This window comes from Eulemur rufifrons, chromosome 15 (genome assembly GCF_041146395.1).
Source record: "Eulemur rufifrons isolate Redbay chromosome 15, OSU_ERuf_1, whole genome shotgun sequence".
Lineage (NCBI taxonomy): Eukaryota > Metazoa > Chordata > Mammalia > Primates > Lemuridae > Eulemur > Eulemur rufifrons.
Genome location: NC_090997.1, coordinates 93,621,905 through 93,634,306, shown reverse-complemented (window position 1 = coordinate 93,634,306; position 12,402 = coordinate 93,621,905). Strand labels below are relative to the sequence as shown.

Sequence of the window (12,402 nt, the reverse complement as noted above, 5' to 3'; positions counted from 1 at the left end):
CTGTCACCATTATCAGCAGCAGCAGCAACATCATCCTCTTCGCTTCACTCCCCACATGGCCAACGTTTATCACGTGCTTACTTGGTGAGACACACCACGCTAGGCACTTCACTGCTTGTTTTCATTTAATCTTCTCAAAAACATTATAAGGGGCCAGGCTCCGTGGCTCACGCCTGCCATCCCAGCACTTTGTGAAGCTGAGGCAGGAGGATGGCTTAAGTCCAGGAGTTTGAGGCTGCAGTGAGTTATGATGACACCACTGCACTCTAGCCCGGGCAACAGAGAGAGACCCTGTCTCAAAAAAAAAAAGAAAAAAGAAAAACTTTTAAGGCAGAAATTTTTACTATTTCCATTTTTACCAACAAGGAAACAGGCATGGAGAGATTAAGTAACTTGCCCGAGCCGCATGCCTGAAGGTGGTGGAGTCTATCGCTTCTGTGTGATTTGATTCTGGGCTCCAGACTCTTCACTGTTATGCTAACATCTTTTGGCCCTTCTGGTCAGTGTTCCAGTGCTGAAACAGGCTTCCTTTAGCTTCCTGAGTCTCTGTCCTTCTCCCCTCCTATCTAGGTTGTGTCCAAGTGTTCTGTTTCGTGCCTTCTAAGGCCTTATTCTGACAACTGCACAATAAACCTCACCTTCTCCCAGGACAGGGGTTCTGCTCCATTCATGTTCAGCCTGGTGACTAAGTCCCTTCCTCCTGCTCACACGTCCAGCAATGGGGAGACATCCAAATGTGGGCTGCTCTCAGTTTCCCAGTGCCACCCCTGCCCCACTGCCCTGTGTTGAGGACCCCCATCACCTGGTGCTTGCCCAGACTTCAACTTCCTGCTGGAGGACTGAGCCTCTCAAGTAAATCCCCACAACGAGGCCTCCCCTAGTAGGGGGTCTATATCCAAGAGCTGGTCTCTCCTGCAGGTTTATGTTCCTGTTATCAATAAACAGCCTTGTCTGGCAAAAACCAGAAGCTGCTGAGGATGATAAAGGATCTCAGTGAATCCCTACTGGGATCTTGGGTGATCTCTTTCAATTGCAATCCAATGAAGGTGCATTCTCTCCTGAGGCAGCACAACCCAAGTCACAAAGACACACAGACACTGTGCTGAGGGGGTGGTGTGTGTGCAGGAGCTCCCTCTTCCTGCAAGCCACTGAGGGGCCTGCCACCTGTCAGATATCATGCAGTTAATTAGATAACACTTGTGAAGGGGTTTGTGACACGCAGCACACATGTCGTCCGGGATCTCACACGTGGCGTGCCACATTGCAAAACTCAAGAGCTATTTTTAAAATCTATCTACCAGTTGAGCAAAAGTTAAGAGTGTTTCCTTTTGTAGACTGCTTTAAACCCATTACTCTTCCATTGAGAATATTTCAAAAGGAGCACGCAACTGATGGGGATTATTGAATAGGGTACAAAGGACACAAGGACGGACACACACACACACACACATACACACAGTTACAATCCATGCCAAGCTTTCAGGGAAACCTCAAAGAGTTTGCTTTGTTTCATCTATTCTTTTGAAAACAAGTAATTCAAGGGGGGAAGGAGGAAACAAATTGCTTCTTGTCTGTCCAGATGTCACGTCCACAAAGGTGAGTGAGTCATGACACTGCGCACACACACTGCGGAGGCGTCTGGGATGCCCATAACCTGTGAAGACAAGGCCAGCTTCTCTGGGGCCCTGGCTAGACTCGCTTGGGCAGTAAAGCCAAGTGCCTTGATGGGTGTAGGTTTTTAAGTGTGGGATCACCTTTACCTTCCCACACTATAATTACACAAAGCTTTTCTGGCTTTAGGAAAAATAAAAGGTTTATTTTTAATTAATGAGGACAGGTCCCTAATTCCCACTTTAAAAGAGCTTCCTTTTGCCAGAGGGAATCCTATGAATGAGTGGGTAGGTTTAATGGATTGCCTCTGGCTAAGAGGTTTGAGAGTAGTTACCCCAAAGAGTAGAGCCACTAAAGGCCGCCTACTTTCCGCGTGGGCTTTCCCTTCCATAACACACCACATCATGATGGCTCTGCGGTGACCTCTGTTCTGCCGGCTCTTGGGTGATCGTCATCAATTTTTAAATTCTTCAAGTCTGCAGGGGCAGGTGCTAGCACATTCTCAACCCCATTTGTATCTATCTTTCATATATCTATGCTCAGACAGCACTGCTGATCATACCAAGTAACTTAGTCAAACCTGAATAGTGATCCTCCTTTGATTTAAACTGTTCTCATTTTTAAAGAAAGTATTTCCAACAAAACTAATACTTCTTTAAGTGCTGTTTTATAACCCCCAGACATGTGACTAACATGGGGCCCTTTAGAAAAAAGCCTGTGCCAAGCAAATGTCAGAAAAGTGAAATTCTTCCCCGGAGCCTAGCGCTCAACAGGAAGGAAAGGAAGCAGCACAAACACATGGAAGCCAGTTCCCAGCAGTCTCTGCACTAATCAGAATTTCCCGGGCATACAAATGATGGTCACTAAATAATGCGCACATGTACATTGTTCAGCTGGCGTGCACACGCCCATAGCACTCACTAATTTCCTCTCTCAAATTAAAAATATTCAATGCAAAATTCCAAATTCATTTGTCAATGGAAGCCATTACCCATTTGTCATAAAATTAAGAAAATATTGTACTCTGTGAAGTCGATGGTGTTGGCTCACGGTGAGTAAGCACAGCGAGGCATCAGGCTTGGTGCTTCACAAAGATTCCCTCCTGAGAAGTGTATTCACTCCCCCTGGGCTCAGAAGAACATAAGCCCCATGAGAGCAAACACTGCACCCACTTCCTCACTGCCACAGCCCCCGGTCCCAGAACAGAGCCTGGCACACCACGGGTGCTCGGTGAATGTGGTGGATAAATTTTAAAAAATTATTTCAATTAGTTCTCACTGCAGCCTCCATAGGTAGGTACTATGTTTATCTCTGTTTTATAGAGGAAGAAACTGAGGCTCAGAGGGATTTAAGTAACCTGCTCACAGTCACATGGCCACCAAGTGGCAATGCCAGGATTTCCTCCCCAGGCTGCCAGCTTCCTGAGGTCACTCTGAACCGCTCCACTGGACACCCAAGGGACTCTGGCATTCAATTCTCTGCTGGAGCCACTTGCATCCAACAGAATAATCATATACCTACAGGAATACTCCAGAAATTCTTCCCACGATACACTTTCTCACTGCGCCCCATGACCTAATATTCAGCATGCCTGGGTTCTCCAACCTACTTATTTTGGTGCTTATTTTATTTCCTTATATAATAAAAAAACCCCTCTCTTTTTAGTAAATATTATACTAAAAAAGTAGACAAACAAATCTTGTGGGTTGACTGGTGCCTGGTGTAAATATTAATGATGGGCTCCTGGCAAAGGAGGGTCTCAGAAGCCATCCACACTTTAGAGCTTTCCATCCTCCAAGGAGGGACAAGCTCCCTTCTTCAACCGTTCTTGTTCAAACTTCATACAAAGGAAGAGCAATTCACCATATATTTATTCTTTCTCTTTTTTTAAAATCCTTCATCATCCCTCTTTTCTTCTCTTCCCTTTGGTGTATTCATACAAATACGTTGAACCCTCCCCATAGAAAGGGAGCGAGGGGAAGCAGCGGGAAGGGAGGAAGCAGGCTGGTTAATTCTCTACTCATTCATGGCATCCATTCCTTTAAAGCCAAAGTTCAAAGTCCGTGCATGAATTTTCTATACCCACTGCCTCTGTTCACCTCACTTTGATCATTCAAGGCCATGCATCAAGTTAGGTGCTAAGAGCATAGTGAGGAATGAGCCTCAGGTCTCTCCCTCCAGCTGCTGCTCCCCTGCTCCACAAGAACGTCCTGACAGCACCTCAACGGTGCATTATAAAGTGAGCTCCTCATCTTCCTGCACAGCCAGCTCCTCCTCCTCCATCTCACATGTCAACAGCCACACTCCCCTCCCAGAGACTTATCCTGATCCCTTCCATAGAGTCCACCAAGACCTAAATTCCTCCAACAGGTTTTTTCTGTTCACCTCCTCATTTCCATGTCTACACCCAGTATCTCTGCTCAGACTTTGTCCTGGACTGGCAACAGCCTTCTAGCTGCTCTTCCTCCTCCAAATAACTGAAGACATTGCTGAATTAAGATTTCCCATGAACGTAATCCTCCTGTCATTCTCTCCAACAAAAACTTTCCTGTGTCCCCTCTTAACAACAGAACAATGTCAAACTATTAAACTGACATTCAATGGCCGGGTGTGGTGGCTCACGCCTATAATCTTAGCACTCTGGGAGGCCGAGGTAGGAGGATCACTTGAGGTCAGGAGTTCGAGACCAGCCTGAGCAAAAGTGAGACCCCCAATACCTACTAAAACGGTAAAAATTGGCGGGTGTGGTGTCGCACGCCTATAGTCCCAGCTACTCGGGAGGCTGTGGCAAGAGGATCCCCTTGAGCCCAGGAGTTTGAGGTTGCTGTAAGCTAGGCTGATGCCACGGCACTCTAACCTGGGCAACACAGTGAGACTCTGTCTCAAATAAATAAATAAATAAATAAACTGGCATTCAAGACTTCCTATTCTGCAAGTTACTTAGTCTCCCTAATTTAATTGAAACTGAACTCCATTCATCTCCCTTGAACACCCTGAAAATGACTCAAACTACTCAAATACTAAAGTAGCTCAAACTACTACAGGAATAGTAAAGAACTGTGCATTTGGTAAGAAATCAATGTACACACCAAGTTCAAAGTTTACACAATAGTAAATATTTCCCTGTAGAGTCCCATCATTAAAACCTTAGCAATGTTCTGATACACTGAGTTGATTTCTTTAAGAAATGCCACTTTTCTTTTTTTCCAACAGTAATGATTTTCCCATGATCCTTTCCCTATATTCTTTATGATGTGGTATTATAGCTTTTGGGAATGCAATGCAAACTGAAATAATTATGGTACAAATTCTAAGTTTAAAAACCAAACACCAAATACTTTATCATTTTATTTACATCATTTTTAAAACCTTCTTTTTCTGTCACTCATGGATGCTTTGGGTGTAACTGTAATGTATTAAATAATCCTTCTCTCAAGATGCCAGCACCTGTATAGATACCTGCTATTATTGCCAGGAGAGAAGAAGGTACAAATTGGGTGCTAAATAATTTTTTTTTATTTTCCTGAGACAGGGTCTCACTCTAGACAATCTGGAATACAGTGGCACAACCATAGCTCACTGCAACCTCAACCTCCTAGGCCACCCTCTTGGCTCAGCCCCCCACCAGGTAGCTAGGACTACAGGCATATGCCACCATGACTGGCTAATGACAGAGTCTCATTATGTTGCCCAGGCTGGTCTCAAACTCCTCATCTCAAGTGATCCTCCTGCCTCAGCCTCCCAAGTGCTAAGATTAACAAGTGTGAGCCACCATGCCTGGCCTTACATTGTTTAATAAATGAAGCATAAGTTTCTCAATCCTTACATCAAAATCTAGCCAAAACAATCCCTCTTACCTGCAAAAATAGTAAAGATCTTAAAAATCATGAAATTTGGTAAGTCATACATATATATGCTCCTTTAACATCTCAACTACAAGTTATAATGTGTCAGAAGCAACAACACTCAGTCCAGCTTCAGGCCATGAAAAAGTTATGCAACAATATGAATTATATCAAAATGGAGACTAAGTATTTGAAAAACTGGTGGAAAAAATGTATCAAGAGCAAAGCCTGCATAAAGACTTCAGCAAATATTCCAATTATGGTCTTTGGGAATAAATTTTCAAACAACTGAGAATTTTAAGGGGATTTCACACTTCATGTTAATTTACCAGATTTTACAAAGAAAATAACTAAAAGGCCAAATGGCAGGGGTCTTCTTTTTTTTTTTTTTTTTTTATTCCACACAGCTTTGGATACAGCCTTGTGTCTGGAGAGGACTCGATACATGTTGACTGAATGTAATTGCACAATGCTGGATTCCATAAATCTTGTCTCCTACAATTTGATGTGTGTTTGTTTAGGGGGGTTAATTTTTTTATATTGCATTTCTCTTGGTCCCTGAGGGTACCTAGTAAGTGCTGAATCAATATTGACTGACTGACTGAATCACAGGATTACATATTTAACTAGAATTCATGAAACTGCTTAAATAAAAATACAGACCTGGAAGGCCTTTTTATGTCTGTATCATAGATGTGTGGGCAAAGCTCTTATACCACTGGGTAGCTTGTCAGTACAGTAGTCAGTACACAATGAGGCCCTCCTCGTAACTAGCCCACCTTAGACAGAACACTTATCTCTAATGCAATGTGGTTGTTTATTACCTTATAAAGTTTCCATTTACTTTGGCATGTCACGTCAAGTGTAACTTATAATTAAGCTTGTCCTATGGAGAAAAAGTAATGCTGATGATTACAGCTCATTGGTTTACAGGAAGGCATGGCTCTTGTCTCAAGAGGACCAATTCAGAGAACTTTAAGAACTTTCTCAGATAAGAAACACCTGTTCTAGATGACTAGTAATTTTGTGATTTGGATATAAAACCATTAAATGTATCACCATGAAGCACTGCTTTCCACAAACACTGCCTTTTTCTTGTAACAAAACACCACCTCAACATTCCAACCGTTTGTTGTGGGGAATGTTCATCAGGGCTGTGCAGAAAACACTCTACACTTGCCGTTCCTCTAACACAGCCGTATTCACCACCTCTGAGCGACACACACCGGGAGGTTCTCCACCAGCAACACCTCGATGTAAGAAGTATGATTCCTGTTACACTGACAGCGTGTTCCATTACGTCTGCGGTGAAAGTCACTCCGGAAGTGATTGGACTTAGTCATTTGATACATGCTTCGTGACTGCCGCCAGCAGTTCAACTTTACTTAAAACAAGAGGAAAATGTCCTTCTGTTGTCTAGCTTTAAATATGGAACGTCATTTTTAAGAACAACTTTGAAGTGACTTAGGTGCAAAATTTCTTATATAGCCCCAAGGTGGAACTGGTATGAAACAGCCTCCCTTCTCTGACGTTAGTAATATCAGTAGCATTTCAAACACTTTAAAGAAAACAAAACTGGGCCAGGCATGGTGGCTAATGCTTGTAATCCCAGCACTCTGGGAGGCTGAAGCAGGAGGATCGCTTGAGGTCAGGAGTTCGAGACCATTTCTACTAAAAATAGAAAAAGTCAGCTGGCCAAGTAAAAATGAAAACAAAAAATTAGCTGGACGTAGTGGCGAGCGCCTGTAGTCCCAGCTATTCAGGAGGCTGAGGCAGAAGGATCATTTGAACCCAGGAGTTTGAGGTTGGTGTGAGCTAGGTTGATGCCACGGCACTCTAGCCCGGGCAACAGAGAGAGACTGTCTTAAAAACAAACAAACAAAAAAAACCAAACAAAAACAAACTGAACTTGAGAATTCATTTAAGCAGGAACTGGTTTTGAAAATTTCTAAATTCAATATTGTAAGTCACATATTATCATCCACTTACAACTCTTTATAACTGGATATCCAGTTAATACTGGTAAAGCATCTGCACAATACAAGTCACTGTGACAAACGTTCTAAAGGACACGGGGATGCAACTTAAACCCAGCCGCCTGGGTCCTCGTAATTTGGTAGAGACGAGACAAGTACAAGAACAACAATATACGGTAGAAAAGAGCAGACATTGATGGGAAGTACAATAAAATTGCAATGGGGATTCCGAGGGACAAGTGCCACTTCACCTGGGGAACCAAGAAGGGCCTGCAGAGGAGGTGACAGTGAAGGGTCGAATGGCAAGTGCAAGAGGTGAGTGATGGTCTAGAGGAAGAAAGGTGGCAGAAAGGGGCAGGGACTGTTTTTCTTTATAACGAATCTCTTAAATGTATTCGATAACACATAAACTGCATGATAATAAAAGCTGGGGGGGGGGGCATCTCACACCATATGTAACTATTAAGTCAAAATGGATCAAAGACCTAAACATAAGGACTAAGAGTATAAAATCTGTGGAAGACAGCACAATGGAAATGCCTCATGACATGGGATATGGCAATGATTTCTTGGATATGACACCAAAAACATAGGCACCAACAGAAAAAATAAATTGCGCTTCATCAAAATTATAAAAGCTTTTGTGCATCAAAGGACACCATCAACCAGAGGGAAAGACAACCCAGAGAACAGAAGCAAATATTTACAAATAATTTATCTGATAAGGCTGTGGTCCCTAAGCCCTTGGGCTTGCAGACCGGTATTGGTCCATGGCCTGTTAGGAACCGAGCCACAGAGCAGAAGGTGAAGGTGCGTGGGGGCAAGTGAGCAAAGCTTCACCTATATTTACAGCTGCTCCCCATCGCTCGCATCACTGCCTGAGCTCCACCTCCTGTCAGATTAGTGGCAGCATTAGATTCTCAAGGAGCAGGAACCCTACTGTAAACTGCACAAGTGAGGGATGTAGCTCGAGTGCTCCTTATGAGAATCTAATGCCTGGTGATCTGAGGTGGAGCTGAGGTGGTGATGCTAGCACTGGGGAGTGGCTGCAAATACAGATTATCATTAGCAGAGAGTTCTGACTGCACAATAAATGTCATGTGCTTGAATTATCCTGAAACCATCTCCCACTCTCCTACCACCCTTCCCTCAACCCCTGGCTCCATGGAAAAATTGTCTTCTAAGAAACCAGTCCCTGGTGCCAAAAAGACTGGGGACCTCTGTGATAAGGGATTAGTATCCAGAATATATAAAGAACTTCTACAACTCAACAACAACAAAAATAAACAATATAATTCACAAATGGGAAAAGGACTTGTAGAGACATTTCTACAAAGAAGATACACAGATGGCCAATAAGCATGTGAAAAGATGCCCAATATCACTAATCAATCATTAAGAAAATGCAAATCAAAACCATAATGAGGTACCACTTCACACAGATTAGGATGGCAAACTCTCTCTCTCTCTCTCTCCTCCCTCTCTCTCCCTCTGTCTCTCTCTCTCTATATATACATATGTAGAAAACAAAATAACAAGTCTTGGCAAGGATAAGGAGAAATTAGAACACCTCTGCTCTGTTGGTGGGAATGGAAAATAGTGTAACGGCTATGAAAAACCGTATGGTGGTTCTTCAAAAAATAAAAAATGGAATTCCAAATGATCCAGCAATTCCACTTCTGGGTATATTCCCAAAGGAAACAAAAGCAGGGACTGAAAGAAGTATTTGTACACTCATGTTCACAGAAGCATTATTTGCAATAGAAAGTATGGTGGAAGCACCCCAACTATCCATTAGCAGACGAAAGGACAGACAAGGTGTGGCGTACAGAACAAAGGAGTATTATTCAGCCTTAAAAAGGAAAGAAATCCTGCCACAAGCTACAAGATGGAAGAAGGTTGAGGACATTATGCTAAACGTTATATGAAATAAGCCAGTCACAAAAGGACAAGTACTGCGTAATTCTCCTTATAAGAGGTAACGAGAGCAATCAGTTCATAGACACAGAAAGTAGAATGGTGGTTGCCAGGGTCTGCAGGGGCCTGGAGTTGGGTGTAGGGATTGGGAGTTGTTGTTTGACAGGTACAGGGGTCCAGCTTTGCAGGATGAAAATAGTTCTGTGGATGGACGGTGGTGATGGTTACACAGCAATGTGAGTGTATTTACTGCCACTAACCTGCATACTTAAAATCAGCTGAGATGATAAATTTTATGTTATGTATATTTTATCATACTTTTTTTTAAAAATAATTTTGAAAAAAACTAAAAGAATAGAAGCTAAACTGAACTAAAAAATAAAAAAGTTCAGCCCTCCTCCATCCCTCCCTGCTGTGGACAATGCTGTCCTAGGCCTGCGAGGCGCCCGTCCTCAGAGCCCCATGTGTCCCCGCATCTCCCCGCTGCTCTCTGCCGTCACTGCCGTTCCTGACTCGGCATGGCGTCCAGCCAGTCCCTTAGGGACAGACCCTTCCTCGCTTCCCTGAATTCCCACGCCCGGCCTCTTGCATCCACGCTCCACAGTCCCCACAAGCTGTCCTAGAAGGTGACGTGCATGCTGGCTGCCTCTCTGCCAGGCACTGAGGGAGGGGACACTGTTCTCTCTGAGTTTGAGCACCGGCATTTAGGAATCTGCGTGCAAACAGTTACACTATTTAACATACCCAACAGATTAAAACATCACACATATGCCAGCTGCTTTTATCTATACCTCCTTTTTTAATCTCTTGCAGTTCAGAAACAGATTTCACTCATACCAGTGATGTTCACACTGGGCCTCCTAATGAAGCCCGTCAGAGGTATTCTGTGAGGTTCCGGTGGCCAGCCAAAACAAACAAGCGGAAATGAAAACAAACAGGTTGCTGAATAAATTCAAATCTGACTAAAATGCTGGCTTGTGTTCAAAATCTTCATCTCCTGGGGTCAGGCCAGGTGACTGGCACCCAGCAATGAGAAGAATGCCCGTCTGGCCTGTTCTACAGCCATGCCCTGCCCTGCCCTGTCCTGTCCCCAAGTCAGTGTGGCATGGGTACAGGGCACATCTCTGCCGGCAGAAAATGTCTCCAAGTTTTCCATGGAGGCTACTTCCAGCACAAGATGAGTTGGGGGACCAAAGATTACATTGTCAATTTCTGATTTTTTTTTTTTTTTTTTTTTTTTAAGGAACAAATGAAGCTTTAAAGTTAACAAAAGTGGATACGTTCCCAGGTCAAGCCACAAAGTCCAGCTTGTCTCATGATGTGCTGGGACACAGGCCTGCTGAACTACCGGCCAGGGGTAACAAGTTTCCATGGGAAAGTGGGGTCAGGGCTAGACTGGGGATACCAAAAAGAATCCACCCCCCTGGGGGGGGAGGTGAGCGAAGGCATCCAGCTTCAGCCTCCAGTTATTGCTGATGGCCCTTTTCATCTGGGCAGTGGGGGCAGTGAGAGTGCAGGAGTGAGGGTGGGCTCCAGGCACAGAGGAGGGAATGAGGGCCAGGGTGGGGAGGAAGCAGGCTCGCAGGGGTGAGGAGGGTGTGCTGAAGAACGAGGGGAGGGGAAAGGAGCAGGTGGACAGGCAGGTCCTGGGCATCTTCAGCCTCAGCCCTGCTGGCCCCAGCCTGGAGTAGCAGGCTGTGGAGACGGGACAGAACTTCCTGTTTCCCTCTGTGCCTTTCCAGCAAATCCCACTGGAGTCAAGGTGGGAAGGAAAAAGGGACATCTCTGCTCACCTTCCTTCCTGCTCCTCCCTCCCTTTACGATATTTTCCACTTCTCCTGGCCACCATTATTTGCTAACATTCTCTCTCGCTCACACGCAGGCTCACAGATGTGAACACGGGCAGGTGAGAAGTGGGATGGCAGAGCTGGAGGGACAGTTAGGCTGAAGGGGGGCGTGGAATCGTACCACATCCAGGGTGTGGAGTACGGTGAGGAAAAGGAAGCTGGGAGCAGAGGCAAGAGGTAGAAGCACCTGCTCATCTGCAGGAAGGTCCGTAAACCTTTGGTCAAGCTGCCCTGTGAGCAGAATCGACAATCTCTTCCTATACTATAAAGAGTTGCATTGGTCCTTTCGTGGGTCCCACTCAGCTGTCCCCACTTGCGTTATTATTGTTCCTGTCATTATTGTGCAGTTCCATGCAGCTATACAACAGGCTCAGTTGTGTTAAAGAAAAACACCAAAGCTGCTGCTGCCTTGGAGAGTTTGCTACCAGATGGAACAGAAAATCCAGCATGGGAGAAGGCACAAGCCACGCCCCTATGAAGCTAGAAAGTCAGTTTGGAAAGGACTGGAGCACCAAAGGCATGTTTTTATTGTGCTCCAGTTTTTATGTCGTTTATCCTCAGTGGATCCTGGATTTTTACATCTGGATATCCATTCTAAGACAACAGCCCTTAGAACCATGTTAAAAAAATAGGTTTACATAAGCAAACTGTAAAGCAGGAGTTTTTTTTTTTTTTTTTTTTTTATCAAATACAGTTTAATTGGGAGCCTTTCGTCTTCTAATTAGAAGTTTGAACCTCTTAATATATTTTACATTTTTCTTAGCCAGCAGGTTCATTCAGTAATAAAGGTACTCCTTTTCCAGAATTATATTTTCCAAAACTTTCTTTCTTAAAAAAGTTCTGCTGATGCATGCTATTTTTAAATACCAAGAGGGTAAAAAGAAAGCCCCACTTTTTGAAGATGGGAATCCAAATATCTCCAAAATGCACAGCTATTATCATTCATCCCACAAATATTTATTGAGCATCTACTACATGCTTAGGACTGTTCTAGCCATAGATACAGATAGATGCAGTGACGGACAACATACTTAAGTGTGCACCCACAACAGAAAGGGGAAAAATAGCATTCAAAGTATGATGGAATTTTGGAATTAGTGGTAAAGTTTCCACAATCTGTGAAGATACTAACAACCACTGAACTGTGCACTTAAAAGCGTTGACTTATATGGCATATTAATTATATCTCAATTAAAAAACCTCATT

The 12,402-nt window shown here is 43.9% G+C and overlaps 1 protein-coding gene across 2 annotated transcripts in view; it reads right to left on the bottom strand.

The window, feature by feature from the left end:
* Positions 1 to 12,402, bottom strand: part of SASH1 (SAM and SH3 domain containing 1) — a 166,977-nt gene that overhangs the window by 108,292 nt on the left and 46,283 nt on the right. The gene's annotated exons all lie outside the window — the stretch shown is intronic.